General features: G+C 40.5%; 1 long non-coding RNA gene across 1 annotated transcript in view; it reads left to right on the top strand.

Annotated features, from left to right (window-relative positions):
- LOC311238267 overlaps positions 1–22,782 on the top strand; it is a 31,476-nt gene extending 8,694 nt beyond the window's left edge. Inside the window, exons 2-4 of the long non-coding RNA XR_014620344.1 lie at positions 4,516–4,597; positions 7,654–7,861; positions 22,483–22,782. This is a non-coding gene — a long non-coding RNA (uncharacterized lncRNA). The remainder of the gene's footprint in view (positions 1–4,515; positions 4,598–7,653; positions 7,862–22,482) is intronic.
- Positions 22,783–23,226: the final 444 nt, after the last annotated feature.

Genomic DNA, 23,226 nt, shown 5'->3' with positions numbered 1-23,226 from the left:
GTTTTATAAATAATATTCCTGTATGAAACTGAACCAGACCAAATTGATTCATGTTATAAACCAGAATGTTTATTTAGCAATTATAATCATCACAAATAAATAAATACCTCTTTCCTGCAGGTATTTAAAAATATAATAATCTAAAAATAAAAGAAACCACATTTATTGCACAAATATTTTTAGCCACTTTTGTGCATGAATCACACTGCACCTACCGGGAAAAACTATTAAAAAAGCATTAGGTACATAAAACTCTACAATGAGATTAATGATATGGTAATATGCACACCATATGTGTATAATATGAGTCAATTAATAATACAAAACACATTTGATGTTATACTTTACCATTGCAATCATGCTCTCATCAGCATCAAATTGCAACAAGGAGCACACCATGCAGTGGCCCTCTACATTCCCTAGAAACAAAGTTTTTCATAAGGTTTTAAACTGTAGCAACTCCACTCATTCTGTATATGAGTAAATAAATCATGGTACACTACACTAGGGATGGGATAGAATATTAGACAATTTGAATAGTCATTCAGTCATTAAGATCGATTTCATTTTTTTTACAGTCGATTATTCGTTTTGTGAAAAAAAATTATATAATCTTTTTTTTTAATGCTTTATTTTTTTATTTTTTTATTGAAGCAACCATTCTTATTTAATTCGTTTTTATATTTAGAGGCAGCCTAATTTCCATAGCCTAATTGATCTAAAAGATGCACAATAAAGATGTTATTATAGGCTACGATGGTGAATGGTGTCATTTTGATTTATTGTCGGTCAGCTGAGCCGATCAACGTTCTGAAGGATTATCTGAACTTCAGATTGTGAAGTGCCTATTTATTAGGGATGCACCGATATGAAAATTTGCCACCGATACCGATACCGATTGTTCAACTAACACAATCGGCTGATACCGATATTTGTGGCAAATTCTTTTTTTGTAATATTTTTTTTCTTTTTTTTTCTTTTTTTTATGAAACTACTGTATATTTGTGTTACAAATTGTGCTCACCGATATGAACATAGGCCTCTTTACTTACTTAAAAAAGGAAACATCAAGAAATAGCACTATCTCTCTCCCAGTATGTTCTGCAGGGCTGCAGCTAGATACTAGTTCTCCCAGTATGGTCTACCGGCTGGGCTGCAGCTGGATACTATTGTCTCAACCAGAGCTCTCAACCAATGAAATTTTGATTGACAGTCGATTCTGCCAATTACGTCACACACCGATTGCATCCGCCTCTGCTGTTACCACCAATCGGCAAGCGCGTATACATTTTTTACTTCCGCTTTTGTCCGCCATTGATTTTGACTAGAGGTTTTTCTACAACAACAACGGCGGCGGCGCGGCCGACGTTTAGCTTTTAGCTCTGCAGGATGACTTAAACGAGGCATAATGATTTTACTGCAACGAATGTTATAATAAAACAAAGCCTTTCTATACATGTGTCTGATTGAAAACTTTATTAACAGATTGCAGAATGGGTAAAACTCAGGGCTCTATGAGCAACGGAAGGAACTGAGCTAGTATGAACGCGTAATGCTTGCTACGTTCGGGTAAATAATATGCTGATGTTATTGAACGTGTAACACTAACTACGTTAATGCCACAAAACGAATGCCTTGTTAATCATAAGTAGTAACTTTGATGCAGTAGCTTGTGTGTGTGTGTGTGGGGGGGACTGGGGACGGCGTTGTGCAGGTCGCGAGTGAACTTTTTTTTGTCTTTTGACGCTACACAAATTGATGGATATTTATCGGCTACTGCCATCGGCACATTCGAGCTTATAGGCCGATTGCAGTCAACAAGGCACTTATCGGCCGATACCGATACCCGACCGATACATCGGTGCACCCCTACTACAGGGCTGTACGTTAACTTTTTTTGCACATAGCACTGGTGCTACAGAGGTTGATAGTTTTGTAGCACAGGCCAAAATCTTGTAGCACAAGTATAAAACGTGTTATATTTGTAACAGTCACAAATGTGCCTATTGTATTTGTGTTATTTAGTTGCAGTGCCATGTTTGGCTGTCATTTAGTATATCGCCATGTGTTATTATTACTATGATACTCTCATATGCTATTTTCAATTAATATCATAAACAACATAAGGAATATTAGCATAATTTTGAGTGGACTGAAGGAATGAGTCAGCGTTAATAGTTTTAAATGCAAATAATTTATTGAAACATAGAAGTGGGGTCGGTTGGGACTTGGGACACACACACACACACACAATGGGGGACCCTGATGTAAACAAGACAAACGTCTTTCTCTGGTCTGCATCCCCTTAACAATTGTGTGTATTGAGCCGTACTGTACCCATTCTGCAATCTGTTAAATAAAGTTTTCATTCATTCATTCACACACACTGTTTCAACTCACCACCCCGCATCATATTGTAGTCTAGTCTGTCTTCAAACTTCCACTCCTCTCGAAACTTGTTTATATTTGAATATCATCATTATCTGTCCATCCTCAGTTTACTATAATATACTCCTGTCCTGAGTCCTGACTAGTGACTTCATCGTCTTTCCAAACGCACGCACGCACACACACACACAGGGAAGGGGAGAGAGTGCCCCCCCATTTCCCTTTCCACACTGTGTCTGCTGGCTCTGCGCCTCTGATCAGGATTAGCTTGTTAGCTTGCTAACGTTGTAGTGATTGTAATGGTACATAAACGTTAATTTCGGGCGATGTGCGCATAAAGGAATGGCGACGGTGCAAAGCATGTAGATGCATTTGACCCGTTGCGAGAAAGAAAAAACACCACAGACTTATTTCGGGACGTGTAGGCGCACTGCTGTGTTAACGCAGCAGTGCGCACCAACCGACCAACGCGCTGCTCCTTGCAGAAGCACGGATAGGGCGGATACGACTCGTCGAGTTGTCACAAGAGTTTTTTCAAAATAAGAGTATCATATGCACCTGAACGTTGCTAGCTTTCGGAGCCTAGCTGGAGCTGCGCGTGGGCAGAAATGAGACCCGCTACAGGATTTTCAAAATAAGAGTATCTATATGAACCGAATCCCTATCGCACCAGTGCTACTGAAGTAAATCCATCCATCGCACAGACAGCTGTTGCTGTAGCACGTGCGATATATATGTCGCACTGTACACCCCTGCCTACTATTTATGTGCAATACCCTTTGATTTTAATTATTCTATTAAAAAGAATAACTGAATTGAACTGAAACAGAAAATGTTAACAGAATTTAAACTGAAACTGAAAATAACAATATATTAAGGGCCTCCCACCGCTCCTGTAACTTCAGCCAAACAAACTTCACTAATGCCGCTTTTCCACTGCATGGTACCTACTTGACTCGACTCTACTCACTATTGCTAGTGGTACCTGGTAGGTAGGGGTGGACCGTGGGAGTCACCAGTTTCATCACAATACGATATCGATTCCTTGGACAACAATACGATATTTGCCGATATCACAAAGTCTGCCACGATACGATACAATTCAGGTGCCTGTGATCGATATGAGACTATATCATATGCCCATTTAACACAATCGGTAACATTTTATATCAACTCAAAAAAGGCAACGGAAATATCATTTGACATTTTTATTTCTGAGCTCTTTCAGACATTTAAATGAAAAACAATCTCCTGTTCACTGTAATAGTGCTTTAAATAACTAACTGAAATAACTTTCTAAACATTTTAAAGCAGAACTTTTCGCTAAACCTAATATTTAGAGTCTCAAACAATATATTAGTTAGAACTTAACCAAGGTCACCACTGTCGATTTCCTGAGAGTCGAAGGTCACTCACCTTAATATTTTTCTTAAGTAAGCATATAAACAATATAAACAAGTTAGTGGATATTGTACAAGTAGTGTCGCAATCACAATAGGTTACCACTTGTAAGTGCAAATGCAGATTGTCCACGGAGTCTAGGTGTATCAATCTGTGCATACGTAGTTCGGGAGTAGGTGCGACTACCTCGGCCGAGAACGTGCCGATCGACTTGGGATTGGTCACGCCGTGTTCAGGAGACTTAGGCATAGTGGCATACAAATCTATTGGATCATATCTCCAGCACCCCCACAGCCGTAGCAACAACCACTTGATGTCGAGACTCTCCTCCACATTCATTCATTTTCTCCCCCCGCTCTCTCCGCATCTGGCTGCATTTCAACAATATTGGAGACTGCAAAACTGAGTGCTGAACTTGCTAAATGAAAATATGCAGAGTCGGAATTCCCATCACTAGTATAAAAGTCTATAGGATCATGTCTTCAGCACCCCCACAACCATAGCTACAACCAATTACATCAAGGCTCTCATCAACATTCATTAATTTTCTCCCCCCGCACTTCCTCCATGAGCTCAGAATACCGGAAGTGTTGTGGTGGTCTATAGGAGACGTCCATTACGTTTCATTGCCCCATATAATTTCCTGATTAGTCACGTGGTACCGCCGGCGCATGAGTCTTCGAACGTCTTTCTGGATTACTCCATAAACGCTTTGTGTGTTTACAGTGTAAAGATTCTTTGCATCTGGACCAAAACGTTCTTCCTGAGAAAACAGACATCAGACTGTGGACACCACACCACAACATCTGTAAGTACAATTATGTTTACATTCTTTTCCTCTTGTCGCTCCTTACTTGCAGCAGCGGCACTCGAAATGACCTTGAAGTTGGACAATCCCAGTTTAATTGACATAATTATAGTTTAAAAAAAAACATATTCAAGAATAAACATCATAACCATGTCACAACAGCAGTTATAATGTATATTTTCATCAATACGTTTGTTTACCAATAGGTTAAAGTGTTATTAGTGAGGATTTAGATTTTTTAAATGTGTTGTCATGAATGTCCCTATTGGGATTAATAGTGCAATAACTTGCTTTTTCACCAAACTTCACTTAAAACAAATAAAAGGTGCCTCTTGGTCATCAAACAAGAATGAATTTCCCTATTGGGATTAATAAAGTGCAGATCTAACTTTCACCAAACATCACTTATTGTAAAATAAAAGGTGACTCTTAGTGATGCACCGATGTGAAAATTGTGGCCGATACCGATAACCGATATTAATATTGCTGTTCTGGCCGATACCGATATTTACCGATGTCGATATCTCTGTATAGAAAACACTTTTTTATGATAATCAAATAAAGAGCTATTTTCCAAAACGCATAATTCTTTTACTTTTGTAACTTATTTTCAGAAATGACTGATATTTTGAAACTATTTAAGGCCAAAACATGTCAAAAGAAAAAAAAAAGATTTTTTTTTTTTTTTTTTTTTTTATTTTAAAATAAATATCGGCCCTATCTTGATATCGGTCCGATACCGATGTGTAAAAAAACGGCCATATCGGCCGATATTATATCGGCGGCCGATATATCGTGCATCACTAGTGACTCTTAACACATTTCCGGGAAGTGACCTGGCCTTGCCGTCCATTAAACCTGTGTGGTGAACGTAGTTGTACTTTGTAGAGCTAAACCTATATTTTATAGTATAGCTATGGGTCTAATAACACCATCGAGTCTCATTGAGCTGCTTCTGGTCAACGTGCAAAAAAAAGATAATTTTTTCATCCGTACATTTCCGTTTTGAATTGCTTGAATGCTTGAAATGTTTGATTTGATTGAATTGTTTTGAATTGCTTGAATGAGCAATTCCAGGGGAAATACGCAAACAGCGTTTTTGTGTAATTCAATAAACACGTAATTGTTTGCCTGATTATCGAATTTTCCTGAAATCAATGCTAGATCATCACTATTATCCTTTTTCGTGCACGCATGCAATGTGATTTAGACCGGCGCGCCACCCCCACCCCCCTCCCCTCCTGCAACCCAACGGCACACAGCCACACAGCCACACACATAAAACACAGATAGCTTCAATAGCTGTAGAAATAAATATCAGATCAATGCAAGCTTTCATATATGGTGTCCTTACCTGGTCTCTGAAGTAATGCAAAAAAAAAGAATCCAATAATCTCATCGCCATTCCAGTTATCCACAGCGATCCTGTCCCCGACGTTGTTGGGCATTGTACTTCAACGGGCGGGCGGGGTCAGTAGTCCAAACCATCCCTACAAGCGCTTGTTTTGCCGGAGTGTTTAGGACCCGCCCCCATGTCGCAGCTCTAAACTAACCCATTTCTAACTGGGTGCAATAAGGGCGGTATAAGACCGTCTGCCAGCTCAGACACACTCAGAACAGTATGCACTAGGTGCCCCGCTGAATTATGAATGGCAATAAATAATAAAAGAAATACTGTGACAGAAACGTAGATCTACGTTTCCGGCAACCAAAGTGTTAAAAACTATCGTACAAATTTTCATATTTGAAAATCTTCCTAAATCATTCATTCGAATTACTCGATTAATAAGATTGGAAGAGTAATCCGTTAGATTACTTGTTACTGAAAAAAGTAACGCCGTTATTTATAACGCTGTTATTCCCATCACTGCCCATCAGCTGGGAAATTTGTCTTGGGCTTACACCCATACTGCAGCCACAGACACAAGTATACAGACATGACACAACTGACTCCAAACAGAGGTGATGAACAATATAAAAGATACAATAAAGTATCTGCACAGCAGGATGTCTGGCAACACCACATGTGTATATATATAGTAGTAATAGTATAACCAAATGTCGATTATTGAATATCTATAATATAATGACCAAATATCGCTTATTCGATAATTGCCGGCCATTTATCTGGCACTATTTAAAAGTTTAACTGAGATCGGGATAAAGGAGTTTTTAAACCTGTTTATTCTAGAGCGTGGAACTCTAAACCTCCTCCCAGAGGGCAGTAGCTCAGGCCAGGCACACTATACACACACACACACACACACAGAGCAACAGAGAGAGACGGGAGCCAGATTTAAATAAGAGTCTGGAAAAAGTTCAGAAATGAGCGAACATAGAAAAAGAAGCAGCATCTGGCTGCATTTCAACAATATTGGAAAATGAATGAATGTGGATGAGAGCCTTGACATTAAGTGGTTGTAGGTACGGCTGTGGGGGTGCTGGAGACATGATCCAATAGACTTGTATACGCCCGAGTCTCCTGAACACGGAGCGACCAATCCCAAGTCGATCAGCACTTTCTCTGCCGAGGAATGGCCACTTTTCTGGACCTACTCCCGGACTACGCATGCGCAGATTGCCCACAGAGTCTCTGGATTTCTAGGCTCATCAATCTGCGCATGAGGAGTTCGGGAGTAGGTCCGTAAAAGTGACTATAGCTCGGCCAAGAAAGTGCCGATCAACTTGGGATTGGTCGCTCCATGTTCAGGAGACTCGGGCGTATAAAAGTATATTGAATCGGGGCGCTCTAGTAGCACACCATGTAACACGCTGCGTCGCGAAACAGGCGACCCGGGTTCGACTCGGACCTGGTGTCCTTTGCCGAATGTCTTCCCCTGCTCTGTCTCCCATTTCCTCCTCTCCCCTCTCTCTACCGGACTGCCCGGTAGTACAAACCAATAAAAATCTACAAAAACATATATTAAAAAAAAGTGTATTGAATCACGTCTCCAGCCCCCCCACCCCCCACAGCTGTAGCTACAACCACTTAATGTCTAAGGCTCTTATCCACATTCATTCATTTTCTCCCCCCGCTCTCTCTCCCATGATTTCAGAATACCGGAAGTGTTGCTGTGGTCTATATAATTTCCTGATCAGTCACGTGGTACCGGCGGAGCGTCTTCCTGGATTACTCCACAACCGCTTTGTGTTTACAGTGTAAAGATTCTCTGTAGCAGAACTCTACTGGAACAAGACTTCACATCTGGATCAAAACGTTCTTCCTGAGAAAACAGACATCAGACTATGGACACCACAACATCTGTAAGTACAATTATGTTTACATTGTTTTCCTCTCTTGTCGCTCCTTCCTTGCAGCAGCGACACTCGAAAGGAGCCTTGAAGTTGTTCAATCTCAAAACAAATGCCAAATGTTTTACATTTGTAGTACTTTACCATCTCCATGGTCAACTAACTCCTAGCATCTGCAGCGACGTAATTCTCTTCACAATAACAAATTACATTTCTCCCGATACCGGAAGCTACCTCTGTTAGCTCTATCGTAGCTGTAGTTTAAAGTTGAACTTTTGATGACTAAAAAATGAACAAAATCAAGCACAATTTCGACGGAGCCCACAGAGAGGCGCGACAGTGCGGCGCCATCTTGTTGACGTTCATTGTCAATGAATTGGTCGTAAAGGATAATAGAGAATAGTGTTTTCTTTTTCTTGTCCTTTTTTGATACGTGAATGACAATTGACAATACGGATGTATTGTTAAACTTTAGCCTAAGAGTAGCGTATTGGTAATTTCAGGGCTGTACCGAATGCTTCGATCATAATGTTGACATTCTAAATCAACATTCAAACTTTTACTTTTTAATAAAAATAAATATCTTTTTTTATGTGTCTATTCATTCTGTTTAAACCAATGGTGTTTTTCTTCACAGTTGCAGATAAAGATTAGGCTAGACTAATATTATACTATAAGACGTCACCATCACTTTCGTACCAACCATGCCCTTATTGGATTATTTATGTAGACCGCCTGCTAAAAATGCATTGGAGAGCTTACAAGTGTGTCTTTCATTTGATAGTACGTGCTTTACAATTTAATTACTAAAACAATCCATAAACAACAAAAATATCCATAAAATGTCAATAAAACGTATGAAACCCTCCAACTTGACTCTGTCTGGAGGAGGGATATACCAGACCTGGAAAATGACTTTGATTGGCAAGGAGCCTGGGCAAATGTCCGACTTACATCAAGGAACCCGGATCATCAACAAATCAATCTTAACTATATTCACAGGACATACTTGACTCCTATAAGACTGTGCCGAATGGGGCTTAAACAAGATTCCAAATGCACCCAATGTGCAAATGGGGACGAAGGGACATTTATGCACATGTATTGGGACTGCTCACCAGTTAAGGCATTCTGGAAAGATGTGACCCAACAAATATCAAAACTCGTATCTTGGAATATACCTGTACACCCCTCGGTATTATTATTGAATGATGTTTTTGAGTTTGCAGTGAATCCACAGCTAAAGAGATTGGTTTTATCGGGTATCACAGTAGCCAAAAAGCTGATCGCATCACGCTGGTTTCAACCGGAAAAAATGTGCCGTAAAGTTTGGTTTCTTACATATCTCGATGTAATTTACCATGAAATATCTACAGCAAGAATTCTGGGTCTCAATGAATCCAAAATGTCAATGTGGTTAGAAGTGGTGGAGAGAATAAAAGCTAGCTTATAATGGTAGTGTCTGGTTAGGTGCAAGGGATAGTGGAGGTACTTCTCAAGGTGGGGTCCGGGAGGGGGGGGTTCGAGCTGAGCATATGTGTGTAGGTTTTTTTAGATAACAGGTATTAGAGGTATATCTTATATAAGACAACTAACTAAAATGTGATCTCATTGGATGTGCCCTGACAATTAATGCTTGTATATCTTATCGTGTGTTGTCATGTTTGTTTATATGTTTGTTTAAAAAATAATAAAAAAATAAAATACAAAATGTCAATAAAACTAGAATAAATGTTAAAATATATAAAGAAAAATATAAAATAACTCATCTGTAAACATTTTATATGTACAACAGGTAAAGTGACATGTGAGAACACTGAAAGAGAGCCCCCTGGTGGAGATCTGTAGACATGTCAAGTGTGGGATAACTGACTAACCCAGGGGTCAGCAACCTTTATTATCAAAAGAGCCACTTCCCCCCCCCCCCCCTCCCACAAAATAAAATGCTCAGGGAGCCGCACAACCTATTTACCCTTAAAATGAAGATACCGCAGTGTATAACGTTTTATATATCCCCAAGCATACCCCACATTTAGCATAAAACGCCTGAAGTAATTTTTATTATACTTTATACTTATAGCACACAGTTTGTTGCATTCATGGAATTATAAAGCAACAAAAAGAAATGTTTTGACTTTTTATTGCTGTTTTTACCTGTTATAACAAAGGAAAACCTCAAACAGACCTATTTTTAAATAAAACACAGAGGAGACTAAACACTGGTGTCTGTAGACCGACTTTGAAATAAAACCCAGAACTATTCAGGTATATTTGAGTCCTTCCCTTATTTGCGGAACATTTATAAAATAAAAAGTAGTCCATTTTGAAAAAAGACTACCATGTGTAGACCTACTTTGAAATAAAACACAGAAAAGGAGAAAAAACACTGGCATCTGTAGACCTACTTTGAAATAAAACCCTGAACTAATAAAACCAGTATAATTATAAATGCCCCCAACATTTTTAGATACCCCATACTGGAGGTAGAACAAAACACGAGAATGTTTTTCCTCATCTCTAAGGTCTCTCATATATGAAATGGATTCTTGTATAAAAATATTTTACTGCAAACCCTGTTAAATTGATAGATAACTTAACGTGAAGCCGAGACTGAAGAAGACTAGCAGATGACATGTTGCACAACAATGCAGAGGATTTATCAATATTTTGGATTTAAACACCGTAGCAGCAACTGGAGAGGATCAGTCCAGATTTTTTTTAATTTTTTTTGATCACCTGTGCCTGTGAGACTAAGTCCGCGGGAGTGTGTGTTTTTCGTGTGCGTGTGTGTTTCCATTGGTTAACATTATTGGGCGAACAAGAAAACTAAAGAAAACTGTAAAATTGTAATGACCCTGCTGTGTTACAATAAACATATAAATAATTCATTCATGGTTTTATTTTAGGGACACCTAGGCTGTACTAGACTAGTAAACGGGAGGGGAGAAACGGCCCAGTGCAGAGTGTCAGTGCGTGTTGTTCTGTCCGCTTGTCATCGATCGTGCCTTTCTTTACAAGCTTCAACGTTTTATTCATCATCTACATTTGGCAATACAAGCTTAATATTCAACGTTAAAGATCAATGTAAGCCAGTGTAAATTAAAGATATTGAGCATAGATTTGTAAAATGTATGACGTATATTCTTCGTATGGCTGCGCGACGCACCGTGACGTGTAAATTTGCGTTACACCCCATTATCATTTGTATATATTTATTTATTATTGTTATTACTGTACGTACCTCCAGATCATGTAGAATCGGTCCCTTGACATGACCTCGGGGAGCTTCGTTTGGAAAAGCCATTTTTTTCTGGCGCCAGTAGTCTCTCCTTGATGTCAACTGCAGGACTCCCATGGACAGACATAGACCCACAAAACATTGTATTTCGGCCACGGTACCTGGGGTCCAAAGACTGGGACGAAGCTGGAGTTGCGCTTTTGCTCTGCATACTGATTCGTTTCACATACAATCCCCGTCCACAGCTCCTCAGTGAAAATGTAGGAGAATATGCCGTTTGGAGATATTCCCTTCTGCAAATTTATCTTCACCCCGGGTTGCCTTCTGTATGGGAACTTTACGCGGGGAACAAAGTCATCCCGTTCAGTTTTCCACTCGCCCTGGAAGCCGACAAATTCTTCTCCCACCAGAAAATCTTCATCTTCATCAAACATCATTTGTACCCACTAGGGGTGGACGGTATAAACGGTATACAGTATAAACGGTATGAATTTGCTCTCCGGTATGGATTTTGACTATACCTTGTAACCGGTAGAGCAGCTCTAAAATAGCAATGACGTCATGTAACCACAGCGCAACTATTTCACTCGCATTTGCCCCTAAAATTTTATAGAATTAGTCATAGATAATATGTGCGAACTGGAAAAAGTTATTTAGGAGCACAGAGGCTTTGCGCAGTGGGCGTGTCAACACGCAATTGTCATTTCATAATAAACGCATATCACGCACGGCGCACAGCAAGTTTCAATTTCAGTTCCTGGCATTTTTAACCAGTGGAGAAAGGTAAGAGAGATTTCCCTATCGTTTTTCTTATATGAATTATTCAACCTACGTTAATAAAACATACCTGGTGATCAACTACAGTTTGCTGTGAACATTATGATATGTGTGTAGTGTTCTGATAACGACTATTGGTGAAGCGATGTCGAAATTAATTTGGGTTAGGCAGCGGGAGCTCGATGCTGGATTTGCGAGAAGCATGCAACTGCAGAGCTGCAGAGCTGACAGCTGTGCCCGCACAGTGCAGTACTCCAATTCAGCCATTGGCAATTCAGCCGTTGGGTGGGTGGCGCTGTTGAGCGGGCCTGTGACCGGACCTGAAAGCGCCGCTGGCTCTGCGGCTCTGCAGTTGCATACTATTGGGATTCGTTTATCGCTTCGTTGGGAGCAGCACGGAGTCTCGAGGGACTTATTTTATTTGGAATATAATGACTGTATACGCAAAAGTAGCCTAGTTTTAAGTTAAAATATTATAAATCTACATGCCTTGAGGATGTCATTCTTTATATAGCCTGCCTATCAATTGTTTTTAAGCTCAATAAACTCTGACCGGAATTTCTCCCATTTGTCCGGCTGATTGAAATCTTGCAGGACACGGAGACCGGCAAAAAAAAATTCGAACGGAAACCCTGATACCGTGATATATACCGTTACAGTCTATGCTTCAAATTATACTGCGATATACATTTTAGACCATACCGTCCACCCCCCACTGATCCTTGATGATGGGATCAGAAGGCACATCGTTATCCGAATCCTCTCTTGCCACTTGAATGTCAACATCAAGATCGCTTCCCTCACTGGAACTGGTGTTATCCATGCATGACAGCTATGATGCAATCTTTTTTTTTTTATGGCAAATGTCAAAACAAACTCTGCGAGTCCACGTGTATTCGACCAATAACGAAGCATTTTATTAGTCACATGACCTTAAAAAAACATATACACATCCCTTGCACTCACCCATGTGGGGTTTCAGCCAATGGTGGCGCATTTCATTTGTTAAATGCCTTGAAAATGACTACAGCACGGAAATACACACAAACGCGTATCCCGGCATTAAGCGCACACGCACAAATGTGTTTCCCGGCATTAAAGGTATATACACACAAATGTATATCCCGGTCTAAATCGGTTAATAATTTTCTTTTACTAATTTAATCAGATTAATCACTATCCAAATTGAGGATTTAGTTTGAGGATATTTATTTAAAAAAATGTGTTTTTAATTACAGGTAGTCATAAAATATGACGTCAGACATTCAAAGCTTCGTTCGAATACTTCAATAGAAGCTTTGAATGTTAAAAAATGACATTCGGTACATCCCTTAAATTGTTTGTAATATGTTTATCAGATCAACATATTAGCATAATTATATCTAAATAACTTAGTTAGTTCTGTCATGGAATACATGTATTCAGACCTATACAACTGCATATACACAGAATTAGTGCTGGGCGGTATGGCCTAAATTTGATATAAAGATATTTTTTTGCATAATGTCGATATTCCATATGACTCAATATTTATGGTATTCAAGTTTATAAATAATATTCCTGTATAAAACTGAACCACACCAAATTGATTCATGTTATAAACCAGAATGTTTATTTGGCAATTATAATCCTCACAAAGAAATAAATACCTCTTTCCTGCAGGTATTTAAAAATATAATAATAAAAAAATTAAAGAAGCCACTGTAGCAATCAGGGTAGGGGCCTTATTATTTTAACTCACAATATTTCAAATAGCAAATTTGTGCAAAATAACTTGAAGGTATGCTCTTCTACATTAACCACAATTTTAAATACAGTGAAATAATCAATTAAACTAAAATAAATAATAAGTCTGTAAGACTTGTATGAAATATGTTGCAACGAAGACAGGCAACACTACAAATCTGTTCATCACCTGAAGACAAAGCACGTTATAGTACGATGAATGTATCAAGCTAAAGGGAGCTGTGACTCCTGCCACTCCTGTAACTTCAGCCAGGTACCATCGGCAAATTTCAACAATGGGGAAACCGAAAAGGCAGAGTCGAGTAAGTACCATGCAGTGGAAAAGCGCCATAACATAATCTCAGCTCCTCCCGTTATGAGAGGACGAGTACCAAATGGAGAGAGATAACATCAGCAATCTCATTCCATATAGCCAAGAACATTATTCCCATTTATACAGTGGAAAAAGAAGGATTCCGAAAACGAATTAAAACATTAGAACAGAGATATGAGTTGCAAATTGATACACTTTACGTGTCCTTTTTTTAAAAACGAATTCGGTCCCGCTCTCATCTTTCTCTTTCTCCGCCATGTTCGCCTGCAAGAGCTAATCAGAGCATTAATAAAATATAGATTGAATCGACGTTCACGATATATTGCCCAGGACTACATAGAATACAATCTAATAGAAGTACTTTATTGATCCCGTGGGAAATTCAGCACTACAGATCGCTCACAATAAACATTTAGGTAGTCAAAATAAAAAATCATAAGAATAGAAATACAGTATGGGATAGGGCTGGGCGATAACGATAACTATAATTATCGCGGTATATTTTAATTATCGATTGATAATAAAAAAATATCTACTTTTTTTATTATATATAATTTAAAAAAAAATTTGACCTGCAACAGGGCAGTTTTAAAACCAGAGACAGTGGACAGACTTGTCTTTCTTGCCTGCAACTTAGGCCCCGTTTAGACGGAAACGCTAGCAGGTGAATCCGCAAAAATATTTTTACGGATGTGCCTTTCGTTTATACGGAAACGGCGTTTTTACGGGGTGAAACCGCAAAAAAGTGAGACTACCTTCCAGGGTGGAATTCCTAGAAACGCAAAAGCTTTGCGCTCTCGTCTAAACTGTTAAACCGTATAAATCTGTTAAAACGATGACGAAAGGGTTGTCACGGCTCTGGTCGCGCGTACTGCTTACGTCACAGGTAGCAGGTATGCGCCAGTAGCCGAGACGTAAACAAAGCAAGTATGTCTGACTATTATCAACGGAGATCACCTGAAGGCTACATTGGCAGTACTTTTAACCCTTTCACTGCCACACGACAGAAGGTTAACCCTTTACTATCACACAACCGGCTGTCGTGTGGCAGTGAAAGGGTTAAATACATAAGAATCTGTCCCGCGGCGTGAGTGGACCCACTGTCTGTGAGTGACTCTGATTTGGTCCAATCACATTCCCCATCCACAGTCTGCGAATCAGAGGCAGAGTAGGGCGGGTCTTCACAGCACGTCATGTGACATATGCGCCAATCGTGTGACAGCGGTTCTCCGTCGTTACAGCCTCGTCTGCACAGAGAATTCCACCCCAAAACGCTCGTCTAAACGCAAAATTAAAAGTGAAACCGCAAGATGACTTTTGCGGTTTCTGTTCACAAAACGCTCGTCTAAACGTAGCCTTAAAGTAATGGCTTTGCTTGTCCAAATGACAATACTGACCAAATTGAGATTTATTTTTCTCTTGTCCGTTTATTTTGTTTGCTTTCTAATTTAAAATACAGTTTGAAACAGTCTGTACACAGTAGGCTATGTGTGCTAGCAGAGCTAGTCGCGAGTCACGGTGCACATTGTCCACCAAAAAAGCGCCAAAAGATGGAAAAGAAACGAGCAGAGCCAGAACTATTCAACTCTCCTGGAGCCACAGCCAGCAGAGAAGCCTGTTTACTTTCGCTTTCAAACCAGCTGCAGCCTGAGAACTGGAGTGTGAGGGGCTGTAACACAAAAAATGCCGGCAACGACAAAGAATTGCTGCAAAATAAACATAAATGTTTAAAAAAGAAATAATAATAATATTTAATACTTATAACAATATTGATAATTATAGATATCGATATTATAGATATCTAATTTTTTTGTATTCGATATCGATATTGTGATATCATTTTTGGACATATCGCCCAGCCCTAGTCTGGGATATACATTCTAAAATATGTATATACATTCAAAAATATACAGCCAAAGATTTACAGTAAATGTACAGTAATAAAAAAATTATTTAAGTGTATGTAAAGTAAAAACGTCCAGGAAGATTTTGTACTGTCACTCTGTGCTCAGTGAGGCACAGTGATGCTTGTTGTATAGTCTGATCAAATCAAATCAAATTTATTTATAAGGCCCGACAACACACGTTAATGTCCCCATGGGCCGTATAGGTCTTCTTTAAACAAGTCAAGAAGAAAACATAACAATAAGTCAAGAACAGAACAAGAACACTAAGGTCCAAAAAATTTAAGATAAATGCAAATAAATGAAAGAATGCAAGCACTCCCAGACATACCCCACGCGAAGGTAAGGAAAAACTCACTAAAACCTAACAATAGGCAAAAATGCTCCACATGCAGTGTGGAGGAGAGAAACCTTAGAAGGGCCATTCAAGGGGGGATCTCCCTTCTTAGATGTCGGTGATAGTAGTGTTGCAGACTAACAGTTGGTAAGCATGCACTCAAGTGTGTAGTGAAACACAGATGAGTGCATGCAATAGCAACTGAACATTTTGAAAGATTAAAGATAGAGCTAATAGCGATAGCAACTGAACATTTTGAAAGATTGAAGATGGAGCTGATAGCGGATCTATTTGAGGCACAGGGGCGGCGCAAAGAGGGTCACGTCTTCCCCGTCTTAGTCACGGGACATTCAACACTCCGGTCATTGCTCAGGGACAGCCGGAGACAGGGAGATAGGGGGCGGCGCAGAGAGGGTCGCGAACTCCCCGACATCATCGCGGGACGTCCGGCACTCCGGTCACCACTACGAGACCTCCGGAGACAGGGGGGCACGCAGAGGGGGTCGCAACCTCCCGGCCTTCATCACGGGACGTCCGACACTCCGGTCAGCACTCCAGGACAGCAACTCACAGGGGGACAGGGAGACGGGATAGGCGTTAGACAGCTCATGTGATTGTAGTGGGCGGACATAGCAATAGATACAAGTGGTAAGCATATACCGTAATTCCTCTAATAGTAACCCCGGCTTGTATTTGTTTCAACTGTAGCGGGTACCAGGCTTGTATTAGGAGGAGGCCTGTATAAGAGGGAGGCCTATATTTACAATTTTCAAACGGATCATAATGAATAAATCAACATTTTGTGTCAGTTTGAACCCAGTAAAATGTACTGGGTTCATTTATTGAAACCAAGTACTGTATGAAATAGTAAACAGTGCAATTACAGGTGGTCACTGGTCATTTCAACGTTTTCAAAGTGAAATCAAGTAACTAGCTCAGTATGCAGCTCAGTATATTAGTAACCCGGCTTGTATTAGGAGGCCGGCTTATAATTGCTTAGCTCAAGAGCGCACCCGGCCATTAATAGAGACCCGGCTTGTATTTGAGACCCGGTTACTATTAGAGGAATTACGGTATGAATGGAGTAGATATATGAAGTAAGCATATTATGTGAATAGAATAGAAGTACTTAACCCAGCAATGAAACCGCGTTGACTGTTAATCTGTTAACAGTCTGTTAATACTGTTAATCAGTTGACAGGACCACGGACAGACGACGGTAAATAACTGATCCAAGGCCTCGGTGGTGCATGTAGCGCAGTCACTGCAATCTTGGCCAAGACCCCGAGGCATCCATCACCTTAGTCAGCGCTAGGAGACGGGCACTCAGAGAGATGGGGAAGGGGGGGGGGGGGGGATAGGGGGTGCCATGTAGTACCCTGTAGTGCCCTGTAGTACCATGTAGTACCCTGTAGTGCCATGTAGTGCCATGTAGTACCCTGTAGTGCCATGTAGTACCCTGTAGTGCCATGTAGTACCATGTAGTACCCTGTAGTACCATGTACCCTAACTAAACTAGACAGATTAATCTAAAGGTCAGTCCCCGACCAGGTGAGATCAGGGTAGGTTGAAGGAGAGAGAGAAAAGATGAGTCTTAAGCAGGGATTTAAAAGCTTCGACAGAGCCATCGCCCCTGATGACGGCAGGTAATTTGTTCCACAGGTAGGGAGCGCGGTAGACAAAGGCTCTGTGGCCGGCGGATTTCTTTTTAACCCTAGGGATCGATAGAAGCCCCGCATTTTGTGAGCGCAGAGCACGAGCGGGCGAGTACCGGGAGATGAGATCGGATAGATAGAGCGGTGCAAGCCCATTTAAAATGTTGTAGGTGAGGAGTAGCACGTTAAAGTCAGATCGTGCTTGGATAGGAAGCCAGTGTAGGGCGGACAAAACTGGTGTGATGTGATCAAATTTTCTAGTTCTAGTTAGTATCCGTGCAGCCCAGGGTTTCCGTTAGAAAAAATTGTTGCCGGTCTCCGTGACCTGCAAGATTTCAATCTACCGGACAAATGAGATTAATTCCGGTCATAGTTTATTGAGCTTTAAAACAATTTATAGGCAGACTATATAAAGAATGTCATCCTCAAGGCATGTAGATTTATAATATTATTATTTAAAACTAGGCTACTTTTGCGTATACAGTCATTAATATATTCCAAATAAAATAAGTCCCTCGATACTCCGTGCTGCTGCTGACTTGAAATAAAATAGACCGCGTATGTGGGCAGTCGGTCCGACACTAAACAGCAGTCTGTTATAATCACATTTTTATGAGCTAACGAATTCCGTTATATTGGACATTTGTATTAATTATATCAAGCGAAGAACTGAGAAATTTTGCAGAGAGAGACGGCAACGTTATCGTGGCCGGGTTTGCGTGATGTATTTCTCCACCTCCCAACGACTTGGTGCTGGTCATAATGTCCGGTGAAAACAACTCCCTCCAAGCACAACTTGATCACCCGAACCGTACCAAAACAGGCCAAAATTAAATAGCCCATGCGACGAACGATTCATTACATTCGTTTCATCGTTGCTCCACCAAGCAGCCGGTCCAACAATGAAAGCTGTTATCAGCGCGAGCCGGCAGCAGTTAGTTTGCAAGAAGCATCCAGCTGCAGACCCGCAGAGCAGCTTTCCAGGTCTGGGGACCGCACTGTGCCAGCAAAGCTGGTGGGTTATGTGGGTCTGCAGCTGCATGCCTTCCGCAAATCCAGCAGCAAGCTCTCGCTGAGCGAAGCAACGACAACAAACGCAATGATTGTTTCGTTCACCCAACTCCAGCCCATCCAAATACAATTCAAATAATCAAACTGTGCCCAGAGGGAACTATTTTCACCGGACACTATGACCGGAGAGATTAAATATGTCGGACTTCAACAGATTTTGCCGGCCAAATACCGGTAATTACCGGCTAACGGAAACGCTGGTGCAGCCGCATTTTGCACGAGTTGAAGATTTTTGATGCTTGAATTAGGTAGGCCTGAAAAAAGTGCATTACAGTAGTCCAGACGTGATGAGACAAAAGCATGAATCAGGGTTTCAGCATCAGCCAGAGTTAAAATGGGGCAAATTTTTGCGATATTACGAAGATGGAAGAATGCAATTTTGGTGAAATTTTTTATATGTGCATTAAATGAGAGGGAGGAATAAAAAATGACTCCGAGGTTTTTTATGGTGGAGCTCTGGGATACATGACGGGTATCAAAGTTGAGGGAGATGTCCTGAAACAGGCCTCTGTGGTTTGGGGGGCCAACAATTAACATCTCAGTTTTATCTGCATTAAGGAGTAGAAAGTTTTGCGACATCCATTTTTTGATGGCAAGCAAGCAGGCCTCAAGGTTTTGTAGTTGGGAGGAATCATTTGGCTTAATAGGTATATATAATTGGGTGTCATCAGCGTAAAAATGAAAGTTTATGCCAAATTTGCGTATGATATCGCCGAGGGGTAGCATGTAAATCGAAAATAGCAAAGGGCCCATGGCTGTTGTAATGAAGTACTTCCTGTGCCGTTCAGTGTTGCATCTTGGGAGTCTTAGTCTAACACTGAATGTGCTCCTTTTATCAGCCAAGTCCGTGTATAGTGGGTGGGAGGGGTTGTCCATGATGGCATGGAGCTTGGCAAGGCTCCTCCACTCTGACACCACAGCCAGAGAGTCTAGCTCCACTCGCACCACGTTACGGGTATAGGGCATAAAAAAATATATTGTTTGTTTCCTGTTGGTTGTCAGTTAAGGCATGGGTAGGTAGGGAATTTTTATTTATTTTTTTATTCTTTCCCACGGCGACTATGGATAGGGAATTTCTTTATTTAATTAAAATGTTCACAACAACATGGATGCATGTACTCTGCCAGCATGTTTAATATCCATAATACTAAAGGTTTGACTAAGATTTCTATGAAACTTTATTCTATATAAAAAAAAAAATCTGATTTTTTTTTTCTTCTTTTTTTAAAACTCATAAAATATATTGGGTCGCACCTAAATCGGCAGGGTCGGTCAGCAACCGGAAACAAACAATATTTTTTGTTATGCCCAGGTATAGTTCGGAATATACTATTCCAATACTGAGATACACACAATCTGTGAAAAACACATTGCTGTGGAAAATCACATTGCTGTGGAAAAACATAATCTGTGAAAAACACATTGCTGTGGAAAAACATAATCTGTGAAAAACACATTGCTGTGGAAAAACACAATCTGAAAAACACATGCGCAATACTTCCCGTAACACTTGGTTGTTGCAATATCGTTACCAAATAGGAAGGGGGGCTTGCATGCCGATTGACGAGGTCACAAGACCTGGGCCCTCATTCATCAAGTTTTCTTGGAAAATGTTCTATTTCCACACGTAAGCACAGAATTTAGAATGTGTGCACGCACAAAAAAAACTGGATTTATCACACGTGCGTACACAGGTCCTACGCACACCTGTCATGATAAATATCACCTTGCTTCTACGCTGAGGCTCATGCACACTTTCACGTATTTGCATACCAAAACCGCCCCGATTAACCATATACGGTATATATAACACCCCCATGAAATGTGGAAAAATGGACTAAACCGAGGGAAGCGTGTTATGAGACAGGCTGACAGACGTGTACACGTACGGTGATGTCGGATATGATATCTATTAACCATTGCTGCCTGGGCAGCGCAAACACTAATAAAGACCGTGCTGGAATATGACTGCCTTTTTCCGTTTTCTTTGATTAATACCCAGGGATTAAAGTTCTCCTCAATTTTATTCCAAATCGCGACGGATTTTCCGTCAATTTTCTACCTGCTGCATATGATTTCTAGAGGCATACAATCTATTTTGATGTCAGTATTGGGTAGCCTATATAAACAATAATACGAGAGCATATACAGGAACAATGAATCTCACTGCCATGTATGATGTAGCCTGCCTATGTGATCAATACATGAACTTGAATTCCATCATGTTTGTGTGCGGGAGCTCACAAGGCTGTTGTCACAATGGGTGGTAGTACAGTAATAACAGTCTATACAATATCACGATGGACCATGCCATGTAGCCTATGTTCTATTATGACATGATCTGTGATGACAAATGTTCTAGAATGTTTGATTATGACATCATACTCTGACAGCATGCCTATGATCAATAAAAACGCGAACTTGAATCCCACCATCATATTTACATAGTCTGTCCACTATCTTTATTACTTTGTTATTCCCCCCCCCCATCTATGTAAAGCAACCTTGCATGGGTCTCTTGAAAGGCGCTATGTAAAATGAAGCTATTATTATTATTGTTGTTGTTATTATTATTATCATGTCTGTGTGCTGAGCTCAGTGAAGTTTCAACGGAGCGAGGTAATCTATTCTAATCAACAAATTGAAGTAGAAAGCATTCCGTTGTGGCCAATCTTATTTGGAAACATGACACAAAATAATAGTATGTCGCTTTTTATTTGAAACAATATTTAATGGCGTTTGGAGGTGGGTGTTCTGCTTCTGCCCCCCGTGCCAAACAAGCAAGCCAACCTCTTGTTCCCGCATGAGCCCGTTATAATTACACTACTGTCGCTATTTTACAATGAACTATAATGAATTACGGGTCATACAGAAGTTGAACACGCCAGTGTTGGAAGTAATGCACGGAAGCTTATTTCCGCGTTGAAACTAATGCATTAACTGAGGAGCGCATATGCCGTAGTAACGATATTCTACCACTGGGCGTCAGCTAAGCATGCTCAGAGCTGTGCGTAGACATAAGCACAAAGTCAAGCACAAGTTCAAATTGATAGATCCCACACTTTGCTTAGAAATGGTCGTACGCACGGCTTAAGCACATATCTGTGCGTACGTCACGTTGATACATGAGGGCCCTGGACTCTGAGGAGAATGACGTAACAGATTCAGTATATGAAATTACTATCGGAGGAAAGGATTTCTGTGGTGTTTGCATCTGTCTGCATCTACAAGGGGCTATAATTGAGACTTAGTCTAGTAAGTGATTTTTATTCCTTTTGAAATCTTTTTGAAACAACAAAGTATACAACAGTTCACACGCTTATTTCACATATGGGCACAGAGGCAGTGGCGTTGCATGGGTAAAATTACTGAGGATGCCAATAAGAATATTTTGTATGTTTTGATAATGCGTTATTAGATCTACAACCCGTTGCAATAATGGAACCAGTTTTAAACAACCGCCCTTGGAGCAGATTCACTTTTAAATCACATCAATAACTACATTTGGAGCATAACACTTTTTTAGAACTTGAGAAATACAAAACGCATACAAAATCTGAACTCTTAATTGATGTACTTCTCTCTTCTCCAGGTACAATTGCTGCATTGCTCCCCAACAACAAGCAGAGATATGAATGAGTCAAGGCCTCACTGCTGTGACCAGTGTGAGAAGAGCTTCAGTAGAATAGACGGCTTAAAGAAACACCAGCGCATTCATACTGGAGAGAAGCACTCCTGTGACCAGTGTGAGAAGAGCTTCAGTAGAATAGACAGCTTAAAGATTCACCAGCGCGTTCATACTGGAGAGAAGCCCTACCACTGTGACAAGTGTGAGAAGAGCTTCGCACACTCTGGCAGCTTAAGGAATCACCAGCGCATTCATACAGGAGAGAAGCCCTACCACTGTGACCAGTGTGAGAAGAGCTTCAGTGAATCTGGGAGCTTAAACAAACACCAGCGTATTCATACAGGAGAGATGCCTTTCCACTGTGCCTTCTGTGAGAGGGGCTTCAGTGAATCTGGAGGCTTAAAGCAACACCAGCGCATTCATACAGGAGAGAAGCCCTATAAATGTGACCAGTGTGAGAAGAGCTTCAATCAATCTGCAGTCTTAAAGAAACACCAGCGCATGCATACTGGAGAGAAGCCCTACTCCTGTGACCAGTGTGAGAAGCGCTTCAGTAGATATGATAACTTAAAGAATCACCAGCGCATTCATACAGGAGAGAAGCCCTACCACTGTGACCAGTGTGAGAAGAGCTTCAGTGAATGTGGGAGCTTAAACAAACACCAGCGTATTCATACAGGAGAGAAGCCTTTCCACTGTGACTTCTGT

This window comes from Notolepis coatsorum, assembly GCF_963971535.1.
Source record: "Notolepis coatsorum genome assembly, chromosome: 12".
Taxonomy (NCBI): Eukaryota; Metazoa; Chordata; class Actinopteri; order Aulopiformes; family Paralepididae; genus Notolepis; species Notolepis coatsorum.
This window is presented reverse-complemented; position numbering and strand designations above follow the sequence as displayed.